A 22,637-nucleotide genomic window follows, 5' to 3' on the forward strand; every position below is an offset into this window, starting at 1 on the left:
AAAAGCTCTCCTCTGCCATAGCAGAACCCCAAACATTATATATGAGATATCATTCAGGAACAGCTCCTTACTGAACCTATGGTCCTTAGCAACAGTCATCCCTATCTTCAAAATAGTGACCCCAGCCTGGTTCATAACTACAGACCAATCTCACTGTATTGTGTCATGTGCAAAGTCATGGAATCAATCATTAACCAATCCATTACCCTTCATTTGAGTCAAACAACCACTCTCCAAAAACAATTTGGTTTCAGGAAAAAAAATTGTCCTGCAATCTACAACTCCTATACTTGACCAGGGTAAAGCAATAGAAATAATTTACATACACTTCTGCAAAGCCTTTGATTTAGTGGTACATGACAAACTATTGTTAACATTAAACTCTTATGGCATTTTTTGATCCCTTCCTAAGTGGATTACTGCTTTCCTGTCAAACAGGCAAGAAATAGTAAAAATAGGGAGCGCTATATCAAACTCTGCTCTAGTTAACAGTGGTGTCCCCCAAGGCAGCGTTCTAGGACCCACACTCTTTATACTCTATGCCTGGAATGCACTACCTGTCTCTGTTGTTATATCCTCTAACCCCCACTCCTTTAACCTTAAACTATCCACTATTGATCTCACCCCATTCCTAAGAGGTCAGTAAAGGGCATGCATAAGTGCACGATCATGCCTACCATTCCTGTCCTATTGTCCCCATTTATTCGTACCTATTTTCTGTATTCTTATTATGTTCATACTTATACCTATTCTCTTGTAAGCGATTGACAAGTCAAATAAATAAAATAAAAATAAATATGTACATATTTCAGGAGGTTTTCTCTGCCCTGAAGGTATCTTGAAAGAATCTTATTTGTAACTCTATTTTCAGGCAGCAGTATTAAATTGGATAAAAGATTGGGTTAAACTAAAGGGTAAGAGAATTTTAATGCTAGAAGGTCATGACCTCCAGATAGTTTGACATGCATTTTTGTGGGAAAAAGGGGTAAAGCACATGCTTATTGTAATCAACATCAAATAAGAGATTTGCTCATACGGACCTGGAAGCAGATCAAAAGGAAACATTAAATGGAGATACCCCGCTGGCTGTCAACCATGGACACCATGATTCATCTGAATAGATTGGATATGAAAAAATTGCAAGCTATAATGTACTGTTGGATAATTAAGGGAAACTTAAATTGAATCAAGAATTAAGGGAACAAGGAATTATTTGATTGGTGGCCATATTTACAAATTCAAAATAAGTATAAAAAGGATTTTGAAGAACTTGGATTTGATAAAGGGCAAAACCAATTAGATAAAATTTTAGTTGGGACAGAAGAAACATTTATATTGAAAATATATAAATATTTATTGGGATTTAAGATGGAGGAGGAAATTGTAAAAACTACCATGAGAGCATGGGTATGGAATTTTGGACATAATATTGAGCTGGATCAATGGGAGAAATTATGGACCACAAATTACAAATTAACGACATCTACAGCATACAAAGAAAATTTATATAAAATGTTGTATAGGTGGCACTTGGCCCCAACAAGATTGGCAAAGATATACCTTAACACAAGGCCAAAATATTGGAAATGTGAACAAAATGATGGTACCTTCTGTCACATGTGGTGGTTATTGCCTGAGACCAAGAAATATTGGGTTAGAATAAAAGACTGGCTGCAAGAAATCACTAAACACCAAACTGAACTTAAACCGGAACTCTTTTTATTAGGACTAATTACAGATCAATACCCCAAAACATAAATATATTATTTTACATATATTGATGGCAACCAGAATAGCTTTTGCACAAATGTGGAAAGGACCCAACATCCTCCCAGAAGATGTAGTCATAAATAAAATCTTGTAATGTGCAGAAATGGATATGCTCACATTTGAAATGAAGGAGAGGAAGAACTCTGAATATTACAACATACGGCATAAATGGTACGAATGGTTAGAAGACAGATATAAAAAAATAAGAAAAGAGAAAATGTAATTATTACAAGAGACCTTAATAAAATAATAGGATAGATATATAGACTATAACGTATGTAGGATAAATGTAGCTATAGATAGATACAACAGATACTGTGAATTTATAATAAGAAAATGTATATATTAAGAATTACGCTGCACACAAAAAATAAAGGGAACACTTCAACAACACAATGTAACTCCAAGTCAATCACACTTCTGTGAAATCAAACTGTCCACTTAGATAGCAACACTAATTGACAATCAATTTCACATGCTGTTGTGCAAATGGAATAGACAACAGATGGAAAGCATAGGCAGTTAGCAAGACATCCCCAATAAAGGAGTGGTTCTGCAGGTGGTGACCACAGACAACTTCTTAGTTCCTTTGTTTTCTGTCTGGTGGTTTGGTCACTTTTGAATGCTGGCAGTGCTTTCACTCTAGTGGTAGCATGAGACGGAATCTAAAACCCCTCAGGTTCATCCAGGATGGCACATCAATGCGAGCTGTGGCATTAAGGTTTTGCTGTGTTTGTCAGCGTAGTGTCCAGAGCATGAAGGCGCTACTGGGAGACAGGCCAGTACATCAGGAGACGTGTAGGAGGCCATAGGAGGGCAACAACCCAGCATCAGGACCGCTACCTCCGCCTTTGTGCAAGGAGGGAGAGGAGAAGCATTGCCAGAGCCCTGCAAAATGACCTCAAGCAGGCCATAAATGTGCATGTGGCTGCTCAAATGGTCAGAAACAGAGTCCCTGAGGGTGGTATGAGGCCCCGTCATTCACAGGTGGGGGTTGTGCTTACAGCCCAATGCCTTGCAGGACGTTTGGCATTTGCCAGAGAACACCAAGATTGTCAAATTTGCCATTGGCGCCCTGTGCTCTTCACAGATGAAAGCAGGTTCACACTGAGAAAATGTGACAGATGTGACAGGGTCTGGAGATGCCGTGGATAATGTGCTGCTCCCTGCAACATCCTCCAGCATGACCGGTTTGGCAGTGGGTCAGTAATGGTGTGTGGTGGCATTTCTTTAGGGGGCCGCACAGCCCTACATGTGCTCGCCAGAGGTAGCCTGACTGCCATTAGGAACCGAGATGAGATCCTCAGACCCCTTGTGAGACCATATGCTGGTGCGGTTGGCCCACTTATTAGTTGACTCCCTCTTTTTTGTGGCAATCCCTGAGACATTGGAACCCCGCTATCATGTCTTCCCTAGTCCTTTTCATTAGACTAGACATACCCACTTCCTGTAAATGAGACTTATCAAATTCCTGCAACAATTCTTTCTTCATACGTTTTACCCTGTAGTCTCCTCATCATCTTTGTTGCTCTTCTCTGCACTGTCTCTTTTTTATATCTTTTTTATATCTTGGTGATCAAATATGGATGCAATATTCCCAGTGTGGTCTTACAAAAGCATTATTATAAAGAGTCGCTAACATTCCTGTGATCTTGATTCTATCCCTCTATTTATGCAGCCTAGAACTATGTTGGCTTTTTGGGGGACTGCAACACACTGCTGGCTTCTATTTAACTAATTGTAAACCAGGACTCCCAGAATCTTCTCACAATTAGAACTATTGAGTCAGGCACCACCTACTTTCCCAGGGCCTCCATTGCTTAACTTAATCTTGATGAATTTCTTTACAATTACAATTATGATGTAATTTCTTTAGAATCAACAAAATTGCATCGGTAAAGACAGTTTGGAGAGACTGAGCCTTGGTCACCATCACCCGTTTAAGTTGAACAAATGAGAGGAGCCAGAATTCATTAGGGTTTGGGGAAGCCTGGCTCATCATCTTTATAGCAGATGGTAACTTTCTGAGGCTCTTGAGGTTACCACAAATTTTGAATATTACCCTCATCTCCTGAAATGTAAAATATATTAAAAAGTTATTGTGTTGGGAAAAGGATACCAATAAATACATACTGTAAATCATATTAGCATTTTATTGTAATTCAATGTAAAGAAGATACAATCTTATATAATAAATAAGATTAATTTTGTACATCCCATCCATTATGTTTCTAAATGTAATTTATTGGTCAAAGACAAAGAAGTCTTCATGGAGAAAAAGTTGTGTGTGCAATCCTTTTCCTTGCTATTGTGTGTATGTGAAGTTCTTATTTAAGAGCCCTAGTGGCATAGTAAGAGGAAATTTACATGCAAATTCTGCCTACAGCTTGAACTTCAGTCCTGATGGAGCTCAACGTTGACTCAACTTTCCATTCTTCCAAGAATGGAAGAATTGATCAAGATCATTGGGGCAATATGCAAATAATGCTTACATTGTAAATTGCCAAGAGTGCTGCAAAGTGCTATGCAGTTGTATGCAGTTTAAATTCTTTTGCAATTAACAAGTTGAAGAAGACAATTATTTCTCAATAAAATTCAGAATTCAGAAAATTTTCTTCCAAATCATAGGAATTCATGTATCACTCATGCTGCCCTAGAAATCACACTAGTCTTTTTCCGAACAAGCTGCTCTCTCGTATTCAGCTCTGACCTCAGCATGATGAGGTAGCACTTGGGCAGGAAAATGCAACCTAATAAACCACCACTTGAGGCCAAGATAGAAAAGACTTCCACAGCCACCATGGATTTCCCCTTAGTGCTCAAGTAGGTGGGCACAAAGGACACCCAAACACTGCAGAAGACCAGCATGCTGAAGGTGATGAGCTTGGCTTCATTGAAAGTGTCGGGCAACTTCTGGGCAAAGAAGGCCACCGTAAAGCTGATAAGGGCAAGAAGCCACATGTAGCCCAGCAAAACATAAAACATGATCTCGGAGCCTTCGTTGCATTGCACAAAGATCTCATCCATCTGGGAATGCATGTCCAACTCTGGGAAAGGGGCAGAAATGGTCAACCACACAGCACAGATGCTTGTTTGAATAAGGGAGCACAAAACAATAACTGAGATGGACAGCCTTTTCCCCACCCACCACCTCATGCGGTTCCCTGGCTTTGTGGCCATGAAGGCCAGAACCACAGTGAGGGTCTTAGCTAACACACAAGCCACCCCAATGGAGAAGACAACTCCAAAAACTGCTTGCCGGAGCACACACGTGACTGTCCCTGGACATCTGAGGAAGAGGAAGGAGCAAAGAAAACCCAGCAGGAGTGAGAAAAGCAGAGTGCAGGTGATATCCCAATTGTTGGCTTTGACGATGGGAGTGTTCTGGTGGAAGATGAATGTCCCCATCACCACAATTGTGATTACAGCAAAAGAAACAGCAAAGCCAGTCAGGACTTCTCCCAGGATTCTTTGTAGGATAAATAGGTGATAATTTTGGGAATACATTGATGGTGTTTCTCATTTGAATATTGTTCTTGCAGACACCTCTCACATTGGTTGGAATCTTTAAAAAAATCTAAAAATGCTACATATTGAATTGAACTAAATATTTAATAATTGTGATTTCTTGAAGCTGTTTTTGGAGAGGATAAACCTCTTTTAAAAATTTTGCTTTAAAAAAATCCTTTAAAAATATTTTTGTATTCAGTAGGCCATGTTTCCTGAACGAGAGATTACACAGTTAAATAAAGAAAAGTTTTTACTTAAAAAAAGAAGAAAGAAAACAAGGCTAGTGAGAGATCCCAATCAATCTATGTTTCATGGACCCATCTGAGTTTGAATCCGAGGTGGAAGACGAATAGTTTGCAGGGAGCAGGAAAGTGGCTTGGTTGGCTGTGGAGGAATCTGGGGAAGGGCAAAGTCAGGCTGGGCAGAGTAGAGGTAGGACAAGGGAGAGGCAGTTCAAAGGAAGACCAAGGCCCACCCCCTCTTCATCCTAGGGCACGCAGGGAAGAATGGAGAAGGGAGCAATGTGAGTTGAATGGCTTATGGGGGAGGAAAGGGCCCTGATTCCTTTCACAAGGCACACCTGGGGATGGAGTTTAAAGGAGAGGCATATGGGGAGGGTTGTCAGGAACAAATATTGAGTTTATCTAGTGTTGGCTGTTGTAATCTGAGTTCCTGGCATCCTCCCAACTGGTTTGATTTACTGCCGTGTTACTTCACTTCTGGAACTCCTTATGCCGGTTTATTACCCTATCTAGCCTTGTTGGATTTATAGTTTAAAGTTTTCTCTTTACAAAGTTTGGACTGGACTATTTGCAGCCAAAGGCTGTTGCAGGTTGGTGGGAGAGTTCTTCTCCAGACCAGAAAGTTATCAGGACATTGGGGGCAAAGTTGGATCTAAAAAGCGACCAATACTTATAATCTGAATGAGTTCCCTTTGTGCCATGCGCCAGGTCATCCTTCTATGCTTTTCTTTAAAACTATATTCAAGAACCCAAACTTGGTTAGAGTACAATGTATTTTTAAAGAAATATAGATGTTTTTTTCTTACCAATCATGGTGGAAATGCTGCCCTTTGAACACTCAACACAGTCATAGCAGCAAACCTGTTTCCCCTCCTTAATTAATTTCCGGTGTCCAGGATGGCAGCTTTCTACACAGGTTGCAGAAGGTGGTGTCTAATGTGAATGGCAAGAGTAAGGAATTAAAATGGATTACAATCAAGGTTGGAATTAATCAGTCAGCGGTCATCCTCTCTTGTCATTTCTAATAATGCAAAATTTGGAATTCCTAGGAGTTATTGCTAGATTCACTCAGAGGAGCAGTTAACATCCAAAAAATCTTTGAACTGCTATTGAACATTTGGCTATCATTAGTTAGGAAGCTGGGTTTCATCTGGGTGCCTGGTTGGGATGTGTTTGAGCTGGAGGTATCAGGGGGGATCTGTTTGTGCCCAGGTGTTTGCCTGGCTTGTGGTGTGGAGATTTTTTTGTTTGTGAGTGCAGGCTTCCAAATGATTGACAGCCTGGTGGAATCATCTCTTCTATTCATGCTTTCTGGTCTTTTTTCAATCTCTATGGCTTCTCTGATGATTCTGTGGCTAGGGTTTTCTATAGTGGCTAGGGTTTTGGTGCCATTGAAGTTGATGCTATGACCTGTGGCTTCCATGTGTTCGACTAGTGAGGAAGTGTGTTCCAGCTTTTTGACTGCATTTTTGTGTTCATCTAGGCGGGTGCGTATTCTTCTATTGGTCTGTCCAATGTATGTGGTCGGGCATGATGCACAGGGGACTTCGTATATGCCTTGGTTTTCCAGGTCAATTTTGTCTTTGGGGTTTCTGAGGATGGCTGCTATTTTTTCTGTCTGTTTTGAAGGCAGTCTTGATGTGGTGTCTGTATAGTATCTTACTAATTTTGTCTGTAGTGCCTCTTATGTAGGGCAGGACAGCTGTTCCATGGGTCTGTTCATCTTCTGGGTCTCTATTATGTCTCAGTGTGTTTTTGTGGATCAAGTTGGTGATTTTGCTTTTGTGGAAGCCGTTGGCTGTCAATATTTTAGTCAGGGTGCATAGTTCAGTCTTAATGTGTGTCTTGTCTGCCAGGCGTTTGGTTCTAGTAATTAGTGTTTTAGCCATGGAGTTTATCTGTGCTGGGTGGTGGTGGGATTGGGCGTTGAGGTAGCGGTTGGTGTGTGTTTTCTTCTGGTATATGGTGTGTCCTAGTGTGCCATCTGTTTTTTGTAGATTAGTACATCTAGGAATGGTAGTTGTTTGTTTGTTTCTGTTTCCATGGTGAACTTGATTTTGGGGTGTGCGCTGTTTAGGTGTGTTAGGAAATTGTTTAGGTTTTCTTGTCCATGGGGCCAAATCACGAATGTGTCATCGATGTATCTTAACCATAGTTTGGGTTTGAGGATGGCATTGGCCCATGCTGAAACAGCAGCTTCTCATGTAAAAAACTCATACCACTTCTTGGAGCTACAGCCCCATGCTGAAACAGCAGCTTCTCATGTAAAAAAACTCATACCACTTCTTGGAAATGATCAAAGATCTACACGTGGAGCAAGAAGATCTGCTTGTAAGTTTTGACGTGGTTTCACTATTCACTCAAGTCCCGATAAAAGAGACCCTTGAAATCATCAAAAATAAATACCAACCAGCTAAACACCTCATGGAACTAACAGAACACTGCTTAACCAACACATATTTCATATACAAAGGACAAAGATACAAACAAATAGAAGGAGCTCCCATGGGATCACCACTGTCACCTGTCATTGCAAACCTGTTCATGGAAGAATTCGAATCCAGAGCCCTGGCCAATGCCATCCTCAAACCCAAACTATGGTTAAGATACATCGATGACACATTCGTGATTTGGCCCCATGTACAAGAAAATGAAGTCTCATTCATCATCTTCAGGCTTCTGTCTTCAGTTTCAGTGCTTCTCAGAGTGATGTGAGCTTGCAGCTGCTACACATCACTCTGAGCTGCTACTCATCACTCTGAGAAGCACAGAGCTGAAGACAGAAGCCTGAAGATGATGAATGAGACTTCATCGAAACGTTGCCTAGACACTTTCAATCTTACGCGGGAGAAAACCCGAATAACCAAAGATACAAATACCCGCGAGAACCTCAGAAAACATATATATATATAGATCTTTGGTTATTCGGTTTTCTCCCACGTAAGATTGGAAGTATCTAGGCAGCGTTTGATGAAGTCTCATTCATCATCTTCAGGCTTCTGTCTTCGGCTCTGTGCTTCTCAGAGTGATGTGAGCTTGCAGCTTCTTCTTCCTTTTAACTGCTAGTGGGGTGTGACTTGATTGGTTGGGGGCTTGGCTGTGTTCTGATTGGGTGGGGTGTGTTCTCATTGGTTGGGGGTTTGGCTGTGTTCTGATTGGTTGGGGATTGGCCATGTTCTTATTGGCTGGAGGTGTGTTCTGTTCAGGTGGGGGCTTGGTTGTGCTCAGGTTGGTCTTAGTTACTGGGGGATTTGAGCTGGTGAGCTGTGATCTTGCTGTTTGGCTTCGAGTTCGTGGTCGTGCTGCATCTTCATGGTGGGGGTCAGTTCGCTTCATGTATGGCTCAGAGGGGTTTGAAGTGGGTAGTGATGCAGCTGCAGTGCGGCTTCTGGTCTGTGGTCGTGTCTCATCTTCTGTGTGGGTGTGAGTCTGCTTTTTTACGTGGAAGTGTGGTGGTGGCATCTTGTGTGGCCCTCGTGGGTGTGGGTCTGGTGTCATTCATCATGTTAGGTACTCATCTGTTCATGAGGGCGGGTTTCCAAATGGCTGGTAAGCGGGAGGTGTCATCTCTTTTATTCATGCTGTGTGGGCGTTTTTCTATCTCTATGGCTTCTCTGATTATTCTGTTGTTGAAATGTTCGGTTTTGGCGATAGTTCTGGTATTTTTAAAGTCAATCTCATGTCCTGTGGCTTTGAGGTGTTGGACCAGGGAAGAGGTCGGTTCTTCTTTTTTGATTGAGTTCTTATGTTCTTCAACGCGTGCACTTATTCTTCTGTTAGTTTGTCCAACGTATGTGGTGGGGCAGGCGGTGCAAGGGATTTCGTATACTCCTTGGTTTTCTAACTCAATTTTGTCTTTAGGGTTTCTTAGGATGGTGGATATTTTTCTGTTTGTTCAGAATGCTGTTTTAATGTTGTGTTTTTGGAGGATCTTGCTGATTTTGTCTGTAGTGCCTTTTATATATGGGAGGAGGGCTTTGCCGTTCTCTTGTTCTCTGTCTTGGATTTTGGTTGGGGTTTCTTTTTGGATTAGGTGGGTAATCTTCTTTCTTTGGAATCCATTGGCTGTTAGTATGTTGGTGAGAGTGTTTAGTTCAGTTTTTAGGTGTTGTTCATCAGCTAAGCATTTTGTTCTGGAGATGAGTGTCTCAGCTACGGAATTGATCTGTGCTGGGTGGTGGTGTGAGAGTGCATGTAGATAGCGGTTTGTATGTGTTTTCTTCTGGTAGATGGTGTGTCCTAGGGAGCCATTGGGTTTTTGTATACCAAGACATCTAGGAAGGGAAGTTGATTGTTAGCTTCTGTTTCCATGGTGAATTGTATTTTGGGGTGTAGGCTGTTGAGGTGTGTGAGGATGTTGTTCAGTTTTTCTTTCCCGTGTGGCCAGATTATGAAGGTGTCATCTACGTATCTGAGCCAGAGTTTGGGTTTGTGATCATATTTTTCTAGAGCTTGTGTTTCAAAGTGTTCCATGTAGAGGTTTGCGATGACAAGTGAGAGGGGTGATCCCATGGGTGCTCCTTCTATTTGTTTGTATTTTTGTCCGTTGTAAGTGAAGTATATATTGGATAGACAGTGGTTGGTCAGATCTAGGATGTGCTGGGGGGGTTGTATTTGTTTTGGATGGCTGTCAAGGCTTCTTTTATTGGCACTTGGATGAAGAGGGATATGACATCGAAGCTCACTAGTAGGTCGCTGGGTTGTAAGATTTGTTTCTTTATGATCTCGATGAACTGGAATGAGTTTCTTACATGTGAGTTGATGGATTCTGCATAGGGCTGTCGTTGTTTGGCGAGAAATTTGGCTAGGTTTTGTAGAGGTGAGCCTATGGAGCTGACTATTGATCTAAGTGGAGTTCCTTCTTTGTGTATCTTGGGGAGACCATAAAGCTTAGGGCATCTGGATGATTTCTCTCTGGGTATGATTCTTTGCTGGATTTCTTCACTGATGGGGGAGGCTTTTATTTTGGATCTGGTGTTTTTTTCTAGGTAGGTGGTGGGGTCTGTCTTTAGGGGTTTGTATGTGGGGTCTAGGAGTAGGTTGGTTAACTTGGTTTGGTAGTCAGATGTGTTCATAACCACTGTCACATTGCCCTTGTCTGCTGGTAGGATTATTATGCTGGTGTCTTCTTTCAGGTTACATAGTGCAGTTTGTTCTTCTTTGGATAAGTTGCTTTTGGGTGGTTTGCTGGTGCAGAGGATGTTGGTGATTTCGAGTCTGATTCTATTAGCATCATCAGGGTTGGTTTTGGTCAGGCTGGTTTCAACTCCGCATATGATGGTTTCTGTGGGGATGTGTTTGGGAGCGACAGCAAAGTTGAATCCTTTTGAAAGGACCTTGGTTTCGGCTTCGGTGAGGATCTTGTCTGAGATGTTGTGCACTGTTTGTTTCATGTGTGGGTTTGAGGGGAGGAGTTGGTTTCTGGCGTTGTTGTAGTTTTCTGAGTTTGTTGGTGTGTGTGTCTGTCTTGAGGGTGGTCTGTGTTTCGGCTCTCCAGACAGCGAGTTGTTTGGATTTGTCCCAAAGTAAGGGGTGAATCTTGTCCCAAAGTAAGGGGTGAATCTTGTTGCTGAGTCTGAGGTGAAGTGTGAGAAGATCTTTGTTGATTTGGTCTAGGAGAAATCTTTTGTGTGAAGTTCATTTCTAATTAGGGCCAATTCTGTTCTTTTTAGGATGCGTTTGGTGGCTGCTGTGTTGGTGTGGAATTTCAATTGGAAGCTTGTGGGAATTAAATTTTGATCTCGGCAGTTGCATAGGAATGCGAGGTCACATAAAATGGAAGCTCTTTGGACTTCAAGTTTTTCATAAGTCCTGGTCAGATGGTGGGTTTCCTCCCGTAGAGGTGCAATATTTGTTTTCTGAGGTTCTCGGGTATTTGTATGTGGATCTTTGGTTATTCGGGTTTTCTCCCGTGTAAGATTGGAAGTATCTGAAGCAACGTTTCGATGAAGTCTCATTCATCATCTTCAGGCTTCTGTCTTCAGCTCTGTGCTTCTCAGAGTGATGTGAGCTTGCAGCTGCTTCTTCCTTTTAACTGCTAGTGGGGGTGTGACTTGATTGGGTGGGGCTTGGCTGTGTTCTGATTGGGTGGGGTGTGTTCTCATTGGTTGGGGGTTTGGCTGTGTTCTGATTGGTTGGGGGTTGGCCATGTTCTTATTGGCTGGAGGTGTGTTCTGTTCAGGTGGGGGGCTTGGTTGTGCTCAGGTTGGTCTTAGTTACTGGGATTTGAGCTGGTGAGCTGTGATCTTGCTGTTTGGCTTCGAGTTCGTGGTCGTGCTGCATCTTCATGGTGGGGGTCAGTTCGCTTCATGTATGGCTCAGAGGGGTTTGAAGTGGGTAGTATATATATAAATAAAAGGAAAAAGGATTGCTAAAGGGAGCCTCTGATCTAAAAAATTAAAAAATCAAAAAAGAGAAGAAAGAATAACTGTATATATGAAAAAAACCAGTCCAGTTAACAGAGCTAAATCACGATAGAAGTCCAGTAGAAAAAAAAAGTAAAAAAATAAAAAGCCAAGCCTCACTTTGACATTTCCATTTAAAAACCGCTCCTTACTCAGTTCTGTCAAAACTTTTACAGATTTCCCTTTTTCTTAGGGTGTCCTTTAAGTCTCAGAGTAATAGTAAAAAAAAAAAAAAAAAGTTCTCACCCAAGCCGACACACTTTCTCTTTCAGTCTCTTCCGTTCCGGAGCTGTCCCAACTTCAGCAGCTTAAAGGCTGCCTCTCAGCCGCTGGCAAAAGGGCTTCTCCTGGATCAACCAGGGACTTTGCGATGTCCCTGGGATCCACAGGATGTGCCCTTCACTATCACCATCTCTACGGGACAGTTTAGGTCCGTTTGGACTGACCAGGGGCTGAGATATCGGCTGCAATCTTGGAGCTGATTGCAGATCGTACCGTCGTGATGCCAGCTCCTCCCCTCTCTCCCGCTAGACTGGCAAAAATGTTTAACTCAGACCCACACTGTTGGAAATGTGGAAAAGATAAGGACACTTATTTCTATACCTGGTGGACATGCCAGGAGGTGAAAAAATATTGGAATACAATTAGACAATGGCTAGAAGAAATCATGAATCAGAAAATTGAATTTAATCCGGAAACTTTTTTATTAGGTATAATAACACAAAAATGCAATAAAACAGATAGATATATCATATTACACATATTAATAGCTGCAAGGATTTTGCATGCACAACTCTGGAAAGAAAAAGGGGTTCCACCAGAAGGCATGGTTATAAAAAAAAAAATAGATTGTATAGAGATGGACAGGCTAACGATGAAAATAAAAGACAGAGAAGATTGAATTTACTATAGGGCTTGGTATGCCTGGTATGAGTGGTTTAGAAATAAAAAGAAAATAAAATGTCAATTAGGAAAAGAATGAGGGAATATGTAAATGTGTAAATATACCATAGAGAAGATTGATGTGTAAGGATAAAAGATTGATTTATAGCAAAAGTAAGATGTAATGGTAAAGGAATAAGTAAATACATATACTAAAAAATGTAAGGAGATACAAAAGATGTCTTGATGTTGATAACAATGTATAAAGTTTTATTTTATGTTTTTTAAAATTTGAAAACTTAATAAAATTTATTTTTTTTAAAAAGAAAACACTTCTCTTTTCATCCAAGAAGATTCTTGGATGGGAATGAAAATGTTTTCAAAGAAAAAAAAAACCAAGAAATTCCAATTGCCTTTTGTAAAAAGCACCTTCGTGCCTATATGTGAGTTTTCAAGAACAGAATCTTTCTGGTCTCACCCCAGACATTCTTAAGCAATGAAGGGCAAATTATGTATCTCCAGGTCCATCTTATCATGATTCAGTATATATATCCTGGCCACATGTGACTTGAGTTCATTAGTGGAACTGTCTTAGATCATTTGTAGCATATCAAAAACAAATTACCCATAACAATAAGGAAACTTCAATTAAAAAAAATCGCTATGGCGTAAAAACAAAATTAGCTACATAGCAATCTTTAAAAACCTATATCACACCTTATGCAGACAGATAAAGAATGCACCAATTACCACTGCAAGCAAGAAGAAAACCTCCTATGTACAAAATCCACCTGCACCTTCTACAACTTTGTAAACACCAAACTTAACGATTCAAGAACCATCTTACCCCTGAAAGGACCAAATGGGTAAGACTGCAGTGATGAAGCTGTTAAGGCCAACCTCTTCAACACATTCTTCAGTTCAGCCTTTGTAAACAGCAATGGCCCATGCTCCATATTTCCTAGTTGTACCACAACTAACTCTAATGATCTACTACATATTGACTTTACAGAAGATAACTTAGAAAAGTCACTACGTAACCTAAAACCATCCCTATCTTTTGGCCCCAATAGATTCTATGCATACTTCTTAAAAAAGCTCTCCTCTGCCATAGCAGAACCCCAAACATTATATATGAGATATCATTCAGAACCAGCTCCTTAGTGTACCTATGGTCCTCAGCAACAGTCATCCCTATCTTCAAAATAGTGACCCCAGCCTGGTTCATAACTACAGACCAATCTCGCTGTGTTGTGTCATGTGCAAAGTCATGGAATCAATCATTAACCAATCCATTACCCTTCATTTGAGTCAAACAACCACTCTCAAAAAAACAATTTGGTTTCAGGAAAAAAATTGTCCTGCAATCTACAACTCTATACTGCAAAAACATAAGGACTACTCTACTTGACCTGGGTAAAGCAATAGAAATAATATACATAGACTTCTGCAAAGCTTTTGATTTAGTGGTACATGACAAACTATTGTTAACATTAAACTCTTATGGCATTTTTTGATCCCTTCCTAAAGTGGATTACTGCTTTCCTGTCAAACAGGCAAAAATAGTAAAATAGAGGGCGCTATATCAAACTCTGCTCTAGTTAACAGTGGTGTCCCCCAAAGGCAGCGTTCTAGGACCCACACTCTTTATACTCTATATCCGTGTGATGGTGAACCTATGGCACAAGTGTTGGAAGTGGCATACACAGCCATCTCTGGCGGTTAGCGAGCCATCTCTCCAGAGCAGGTCCACTGCTGATCATCAGGTAGCTGCCGTGCATGTGTGCGGAAGTGAGGAGTGTGCAGAAGATGCATGCATGCACAGAAATGTGCAAAGTGCTCAGGGGGTCACACATGCATGCGCAGGGGCGTGAGGCACCTGCATGATTTGCCTTATGGGTGCTTTTGGCATGCAAGGAGGAAAGGTTAGTCATCACGGCTCTATAAAAATGACCTTCTGCGATCACCTTATAAGCCACTCTGCGTCCTCTTCGCGAATGATGTAAAACTATTCAACACCGACCGACAATGCTATTGTCCTTCAAAGCAACCTTGATTATGTGTCTGAATGGTCAAACAATTGGCAACACCCAATCTCGACAAACTAATGTTCTGTCCTACACATTGGTCAAAAAAAATAATCAGTACACCAAATACAAGCTAGGTGGATATTACCTTGTTGATGACCCTCAGTCTGTCAAGGACCTTGGAGTGCTCATATCAAACCACCTAAGTACCAGAGCTCACTGTAACAGCATTGCCAAAAGCCATTAAGAGTTGCAAATCTAATCTTACAAGGTTTCTCCTCCGGTAATGTTGAATTACTAATTAGGGCATACAAAACCTTTGCTACACCACACTCAAATACAGGTCATCTGTCAGGAATCCGCACTGTATATCGAACATTAATACAATTGAGTGAGTCCAGAAATATTTCATGAGAAAAGTATTACACTTCTCTTCTCACAACAGAATACCCTATATCACCAGGCTCAAAATTTTGGGCTTAGACAACCTTATACTGTGCTGCCAACAGTTGGATTAAGCATAGTACACAAAATTATTTGCTGCAGTGTTCTACCAGTCAATGACTACTTCAGCTTCAACTGCAACAATATAACAATACAAGAGCACACAACAGATACAAACTCAATGTAAACCACTCCAAGCTTGATTGCAGAAAGTACGACTTCAGCAACAGAGTGGTCAATGCCTGGAATGCACTACCTGTCTCTGTTGTTACATCCTCTAACCCCCACTCCTTTAACCTGTGTCTCATTTGGATATTGTTCTTGTGGACACCTCTCACATTGGTTGGAATCTTAAAAAAAAATCTAAAAATGCTACATATTGAATTGAATTAAATATTTAATAATTGTGACCAAGGCCCACCCCCTCTTCATCCTAGGGCACGCAGGGAAGAATGGAGAAGGGAGCAATGTGAGTTGAATGGCTTATGGGGGAGGAAAGGGCCCTGATTCCTTTCACAAGGCACACCTGCGGATGGAGTTTAAAGGAGGGCTTGTCAGGAACAAATATTGAGTTTATCTAGTGTTGGCTGTTGTAGTCTGAGTTCCTGGAATCCTCCCAACTGCTTTGATTTACTGCCGTGTTACTTCACTTCTGGAACTCCTTATCTTGCACTGCCGGATTTATTACCCTATCTAGCCTTGTTGGATTTATAGTTTAAAGTTTTCTCTTTACAATGTTTGGACTGGACTACTTGCAGCCAAAGGCTGTTGCAGGTTGCTGGGAGAGTTCTTCTCCAGACCAGAAAGTAATCAGGACATTGGGGGCAAAGTTGGAGCTAATAAAGCGACCAATACTTATTATCTGAATGAATTCCCTTTGTGCCATGCCCCAGGTCATCCTACTATGCTTTTCTTTAAAACTATGTTCAAGAACCCAAACTTGGTTAGAGCACAATGTATTTTTTAAAGAAATATAGATTTTTCTTACCAATCATGCTGGAAATGCTGCCCTCTGAACACTCAACACAGTCATAGCAGCAAACCTGTTTCCCCTCCTTAATTAATTTCCGGTGTCCAGGATGGCAGACTTTTGAATTGGCTTTGAGAAAAAAAACATGATATTGGCAAGAGAAATATTTCCTGCAAAACTCCAGGGAAATGCAGAGTTTATATTAGCATGAAGTGGAAAATAGGTGTATGACCTTTTTCATTCTTTGTCTTTCACCTGATTCAAACATTGACTAAAAAGTCAGATAAACACAATGGGAAAGTCTGCCTGCCTGCTTATCTATCTATCTTCCTTCCTTCCTTCCTTCCTTCCTTCCTTCCTTCCTTCCTTCCTTCCTTCCTTCCTTCCTTCCTTCCTTCCTTCCTTCCTTCCTTCCTTCTTTCTTTCTTTCTTTCTTTCTTTCTTTCTTTCTTTCTTTCTTTCTTTCTTTCTTTCTTTCTTTCTTTCTTTCTTTCTTTCTTTCTATCTCAAGATAAAATCTTTCTTTACTTGTTTGTATTACTGTAACTGCATTTTTAAATATTTTTTAAAAGAAGAAAGGTAAATCCTCCCTTCAGTGTTAACTTTCAAAAGGTGAATTTTCCACCTCACTAATCTCTTAAGAAGCCATGGAACCCAGAAGGTCCATAACCCCAGTGAGCCGAGCTCTCCTTCCCTACAATCTGTAAGTATGACGTAGAATTGAGAACTTCATCTTTTTTCCAGGATATAAAAGTGTTTTAACATCTTTAAGAAGATATCAGATGAGCTTGGAACCACTGTAATATGAGTTAAAGAAATTATCCCCATGAATATTCCAGAAATTGAGAAAATATCCCCATGTTTTAGTTGATTTGTCTAACTCTCGCCTGCCCAAAATTGTGATTCCATACAATGGCAGCTGTATTTATGGTGAGGCCTTCCTTTTGAGAACTGTGAAGATCAATACGTCCAACTTGGACCTTCTGAAAGGATCGATTGGGGAAAGTAATCAAGTTGGTGATATTGTATGCTGCTGCCAGGTTTCCATTCTCATTGAAAGCTATTTCTTCCCCAGCACTATTGTTGAAATGGAGGTTTTTCAGAAATAAACGAAGCTAAAAGATAAGAGAGTCAAGTGAGAAATCGGTGTCAATAGCAGTCAATAGAATGTACGGGTTGCATGCTGTGATTTACCAAATAGTGCTCAACTAATTTATAATGAACAACCAAACTTTTGAGTTAATAGTATTTGTTTTTTATGTTCCAAAGGAATAATTTTATTTTGCTGGACTACATTCACATTTTATGTTTAAGTATTATTAATAGAGATTTTGTTAGATATATTGCATATATGAATTTCATGAGGAATAATAATTATTGTTAAGTAATATAACAGAATAATAGAATAACAGAGTTGGAAGGGACCTTGGAGGTCTTCTTAGTCAATCTCCTGCTCAGCGGGAAACCCTATACCAATTCAGATAAATGGTCATCCAATCTCTTCTTGTAAAACCTCCAGTGTCGGAGGAGCCACAACTTCTTGAAGCAAGTCATTCTACTGATTAATTGTTCTAACTGTGAAGAAATTTCTCTTTAGTTCTAGGTTGGTTTTTTTATCCTTGATTGGTTTCTATCCATTTTCTTGTTCTGCCTTCAGTGCTTTTGGATTGGATTGACACACTCTTCTTTTTGACAGTCTGTTATATATAATGGATATCACAACAAAACATATTTTTGGAGTTCTGTTCCTAAAAACATGATTAAAAAGTTCTGTTATGACCTTGTAGATTAAATCAGCTTTTCTTCAGGCATGGGACAGAAAATGCTTACATCAAACATACCTAGAGAAGACAATTATTGCCACTGTATCCTACTTCTGCCTCCAATTTCATTGATTATTTTTTATTATTTTGCAAAATTCTTACTTCCTCTCTACTTTACTGAATTTTTCTTTTGCTACTCAACTACAGAATGCTGCAAAATGGAAGTCCTCTACTCGATTTGAGAGGTTTTTTTGGATTGAAGATTGGAAAGGAAAGAAAAGGCTACTGCAAAAAAATTTACTTCTGTATATCTAACATAACATCTGTATATACAAATCTAAATCTGCCACAAGGAATAAGCACTTTCAGAAGTTACCACCAAGCCTCTAAACAACTAAAAAAATATAAATTTGAAAGACAAAAAAAAAAGGACAGATATAAAAAGTTGGAAAGGGAGGAACCCAATTAAGGTAGAATATCAGCAAACTGCCCGAGTCTGGAAAAATGAAATCTGGAAACCTAAGGCTCCAAATTAACTAAGTCGTGTTAAAAAAAAAAGCTTCAATTAACATGTAAAAAAAAAGAAAAAGTCAGGGAAACAATTGGTCCACCAATGGGAGAAATGGCAAGAAGTTGATGAGCAATAGGAGAAAAAGAAATGCTTAATTCATTTTTTTGCATCTATCTCTGCGGAAAAGGAAAAACAGCCAAACCTATAAAAACAAAACTGTAAAAAACAGATTAGGAACACAGCTTAAAATAGATAAGAAAATGGTAAAAGAATAACTTCTCCACCCTCGACAAGTTTCAATCACAAGGACTACATCCAAAGGTTCTGAAGGAACTGGCAGACATGATCTCAGAACCAATGAGCTATATCTTTCAAAGATCATGGAGCACCAGGAAACTACCAGAGGACTGGAAAAGAGCTGATGTAGTTCCCATCTTCAAAAAAAGGGAAAAAAGATTAATCCAGGACACTACAGATCTATCAACCTCACCTCAATACCAGGGAAGAGTCTGGAAAAGGTAGTCAAGGAATGAATCTATGAACACCTAGAGGCAAAAGAATCATAACCAAAAGCCAACATGGGTTTCTGAAAAACAGATCATGCCAGGCAAACCTTTTTGCATTCTTTTATTAATCTACTGGATCCACTGCCTGGATTGCCCCATGACTATGTAGGATAAATGGGGAGGAACCTAGCCACCAGATTATAAGAACACCAGCAAGCAGTCAGATTAGGAGACCTCACATTGCAGTGAACAAGGACACACATTTAATTTTGCAGCATCTAAAATCATTAGCCATGCAGGTAGAAAGGTAGCCAGGGAAATGATAAAAGCCTGGGAAATGGGCCCCTTGTCAGTTAATAGGAATGCTGAATTACCATCACATAATCAAAGGCTTATGGGCCGAGAGCTTGGTAGCACAAGGAAATGACAGCCAATTGCCAGCCATTGACACACCAATCAGCCAACAGAACCACATAAACACGACTCACATAACAGCCCAAATCACACATTTCAGTAGAGAGAAATTCCCTGAAGATGGGCTCCAGCATGAATCTGAAACCTCGAAGGAGTAAATCTCTGGTTCCATTGACCTACCCAAATTCAATCTCTCCTCATGATCCTATATATTTGCCTTCATTTGTTAAAATATATTGTTGGTAAATTTTAAAAATTGAAATAACAGTATCATACGGCTCCCATTCCCATTAAATTAGAAGGAATCACTAACTCACCTGCCAAGGTTGGACTTTCAACAAATTCCACTTCTCTCCATTGCCTGTTGCCTTCTGCCTGGCTCTGTGGATGAATACATAGCATGGAGACCATGTGCTAGAGCATAGACAGCATTGTAAATACTGTAGCTCTGGCCAGACATCTTCATTTTCAAAAGACAGTTCCAGGGAGACTCCCCAGATTCTCTTTCCCAGTACAATTTCCTTTGCCTGGTGCATATCTATTGTACATTGGAAGTGAACAGATAAATGAATAACTCCAGAATGCAGGTAGCAAATACACTTAGAGTATGGTGGTGAAGAGGGGGAGACTGCCAGCAGGGTCAAGGAGAGCCGCATCTCTCCTCCTCAGCTGGCCATTACTCTCTTTGCTGAAGGGGGTTGCGCGGTGGTCAGAAATGGCCACCTCAAAGAAGAACTCGACCGGAAAGAAACTGCAGGAGGAAGATAAGAAGAGAAAGTTTTGGTTGACCAGATTAAACTGAAAAGGCAACAATGTAATGTACCCTGCAATTTAAACTATAAAAATAACATTGTTCCCAAAGAAGACTTTAAAGTGGCGAAGGAGAGAGGGAAGGGAAAGGATTTGGTTTTTTTCTTTCTCCCTTCCTTATACTGACAACTAAGAGACTTAAATAAGAAATTGACAAAAATCCACTTTGACATTAATATGCATTTAAGATGAATATAAAATGTCAAAGGATAATACAGAATTTTTGGATATTTAAAAACTTTTAAAAGCAGGAAAGGAGAGAAAAGGAATAAAAGGGCAGGATCTGGAAAAATGGAGGAGACTGCCTGGAACTAAAAGGAATTTACAGTGAAACCTTAACAAGATTCCTAAAAGATACATTCCTACTGAAACTTTGTAACAAAATAATAGAACTCCAGGAAGAGAAAGTGGAAAAAGAAGCAAGAAGAAACAGCTTTGGATTATTTGGATTACTTGGGGATTTTTGGATTTTTGGCTATTGCATTTAAATGACTAAAATCAATCGGGTGGTTGTTTAAAAATGTTTAAAATGGCATCACTTTTAGAAGAACTGAAAATGGAACTTAAAAGGCAGAAAGAAGATGCACAAGAAGGAGAGAGGTTCTTTTGGCTTCGTATTTCAATTCTTAGAAATGGAGATCTGGAACTATGAGAAACAACAAGAAACGCTTGTAGAACAAGAAGATCTGGACAAAGGAGAAGCCATCTTTAATGATCAAGTAATTTTATGGGGGAGGAAGGGGGAAGAGAGTGAAAAGTTTAACATTTGAAAAACAACCACAAAAGAATAGTTTGAAAAATAATTACAATATTAGAAAGAAACAGAAGAGGGGTTACAGAAGAGAGAATTAGAAATACAGAGACAAAGGGGTAAAAAGGGGAGGGAGAAGATGAGGGGGAAGAAGGAAAGGAAAGGAAGTTATAAAGACAGAAACGAGATATAGAAACCGGGAAAAGGTATAAGGATTGAAAGCATAAGCCTGTTTAGAGACAATGAGTGAAAATTTAATTGAAAAAGGGATTCTGCAATGGTACATAAGATTGTATTGTTATATTAGAAATAGAAATAATTTTAGAAAATATGATGACTAAAAAGATGAATAAAATATTTATTGTAATATAGTGGAATGTTTGTTAATAAATAAATGAAAGAAAGTGAATGAGAGAATGAAATTAGGAAAGGATGGGAACATTTTAATTATTATTAATGATTTATAAAACTATAAATGAAGAGAAATATGGGGGAAAAAACCTATTAATTTTGGAAAGTCTATAAGTGTTCACAAGGAAGTATGATATTCAATTGAAAAGAAAAAGATGTTAAGATTTTAATGAATATTAATGATAGAATTGAATTGGAATGGAATGAGTGTTTTATTTACGGATGTATATAATTTTTTAAGAATATAGTGCATATTTTAAGAATGTACCAAGCAGAATTTGATTGGAAGTTATGTATTAGATGGATTGTTATAATTTTAAAGGTATAAATTGAAATTTAAATAAGAGTTGAATGGACAAAATCAAAAAATATAAAGGTGACATACTCCAATTATTAACTACAGGGGAAAATTTGTTTAATGAGAAAAGGTAATATGAAATTGAAACAGGACAGACAAAAGTATGAATATAATGATTTGAATTGAGATATGAGATAATTAAAAATAAAGTTGAGAAAATCAAGAGAGGGGAAAAAGTATGTAAAAAAGGTTAAACAGTAATAAGACATGAAATAGAACACAAAGATGAACATGAAATTGACTTTTTGTCTGTATGAAGAAGTGATAACCCGTGATTATGCTACTCTCAAAAAAAGATGTTTTATTTGTATTGTGTATTTTTGTGTGAAAACCCAAATAAAATTTATATTAAAAAAAAAACGAATTAACAAGGTTGCCAGAAGAGCAAGAATGAGAACTTTGTGTCTCTCTTGACACCTGAAGTGATAAAAGAGGAGGAGGGGGAAGTGAAAGAGGAGAATAAGGAGAATGAAGATAGAAAGAATGTCAGCTACACCATTTCTTACACAGTAATTGATGCATTTCATTTCTCTGACAAAATAAATAAATAAAAACTATCCAAAATGAGTCCCCCAATATGTTATCTGTTTTTGAAGGCTTCCCCCTACTTTTAGTCCTCAGATAGTTTTTTTAAACTATCACCCTTTCCTTCTTCTTGTGCATTTGTGAGCCCAGACACCTACCTGTGGAATTTTGTAGGTGTTTAAGATGTTGGCCATCTGGATGGTGTTCTGGGAAGGAAGATCACCAATGATGCCCATGATGTTTTGGCCTTTTCCCTTCCTGTAATTGAGGGGATAACGGCTTTCCACAAAGAATAGAGACAAAATGCTCTCAGAGGTTTTCACTGCCTGAAAACCATTC

The 22,637-nt window shown here is 39.4% G+C and overlaps 2 pseudogenes; one reads left to right on the forward strand and one right to left on the reverse strand.

Moving 5' to 3' along the window:
- LOC148129229 (vomeronasal type-2 receptor 26-like) overlaps nt 1–22,637 on the forward strand; it is a 119,071-nt pseudogene that overhangs the window by 79,462 nt on the left and 16,972 nt on the right.
- On the reverse strand, nt 4,289–22,507 carry LOC113432659 (vomeronasal type-2 receptor 26-like; annotated as a pseudogene).

This window comes from Notechis scutatus, chromosome Z, assembly GCF_049901735.1.
Source record: "Notechis scutatus isolate UNSWTSFEM ecotype Mainland chromosome Z, rNotScu1.2, whole genome shotgun sequence".
In the NCBI taxonomy this organism is placed as follows: domain Eukaryota; kingdom Metazoa; phylum Chordata; class Lepidosauria; order Squamata; family Elapidae; genus Notechis; species Notechis scutatus.